We start from the raw sequence: 1,573 nt of genomic DNA, 5'->3' as shown, positions 1-1,573 counted from the left end.
TATATATATATATACAGGCATGTATATACACATGCATGTGTACATACATTACACCAAGTAAATGACTACGAAGTAAATGGAGGAAGTTAACGTACGCGCAGTTATGGTTGGCGAATGTGCAACAGCGTGATTTCCGTCTCTCCTTGTCACAAAAATTGGAAGCCGCCATGTGCGACGCAACATTAAAGTCTAAACCAGCGTAGTATTATCATTGTACCTACCGTATGCTTTTTCACGGTTGATCAACGGTGAGAGCTCATAATGCTAAACGAACGATTTACAATATCAGGCAAAAAGTTTCGTATTTTCACACCACGTCGTTTAATATGCATTTACAAATTGAATTAATCGCTCTTCATGTATGCCAATTACGTACGTTTGCATTATTTCGTCGTGCCCCATTAGACTGTATGCATCGTCAATCGTTTGTTCGTTTTAACTGCCATCGCGTGTTACTTTCATGTATCATAATTCTTTTCAAGTTTCGAGAAGCATTTTTTTCTCATGCTATTCTGCTTCGTAATTGTCAATAGTTACAGACATATATATCCGCTATGTCAAATCCTTATTGAAAAAAATAGTTTGATTGAAAATGGAGAAGATTTTGATTGAATTAATCAGAATTTCAGTTATCTTAGAATTTTATTAGATTTTAACTAGAAAATTTTCTAATAAAATTCTGGTTGAGGTAACCAGCATTTTGATTGATTTGATCAGAATTTTCTGGTTTTGTTTCATTTTCTCAATGCTACTTTTAAATATGGCGTTATCGTTATCATTCAATGCCATTTGTCTCAGATGCAATCTGAGTTTTCATACTAACCGTATCGACGACGGCGCGAGGGTATCGATACTGCCGATTATACATGCGCGTGTAATTACTGTAGAAATCCAAGTAAAGCTGTGCGAATATCGCTCGCGCTTATTATAAGCGCGAGCTTCGCATGCGGAATATCTAATGCCGTATGTTAATACAGTCGCTCGCATGCGCGTCGCACGTTTCGATCGAGGATCAAGATAGACCGCAATTTTTAACGATTAATCGCCGCTCAAATATTCCCGAGTTGTACCGTCTTACGGCGGACACTTATACGTGTGTCCCTTCCGATAAATATTTCGGTAAAGATGATAAATGTCTCTTTCACGCCCAAATTAGATCACCCTTATTTAATCGACTAATCCACGTTGTTAATTAACTTTGGCATTAAAGCGCTGTGGTTAAGATGCGACAAGCGAACAAGTAATTTGTGAAAAAAATTACATGAATTTACATCTGATATCTCAAATGAGGGTTTTTTTGCGCGAATCAATCGTATAATATTAATCGTATAATATCTTTAGATCAGAAAAAAATCGATTTCTTGTGATGTTATATATTTTTGGAAAACTCTTTAAGATATATACTGAATATATTATACAAGAAAGAATATTTAGATGACATATACATATTAGGTGATGCTTATTTGTTTATATTCATATGTAAATGTTGTTTAGTATTTTTTATTATATCATATAACAAACAAAAATTGCTCACTTAACGACTAATGACTAGATAGTCATCAGTTATTGTCGG

Source organism: Atta colombica, unplaced genomic scaffold, assembly GCF_001594045.1.
Source record: "Atta colombica isolate Treedump-2 unplaced genomic scaffold, Acol1.0 scaffold198, whole genome shotgun sequence".
Lineage (NCBI taxonomy): Eukaryota > Metazoa > Arthropoda > Insecta > Hymenoptera > Formicidae > Atta > Atta colombica.
This window is presented reverse-complemented; position numbering follows the sequence as displayed.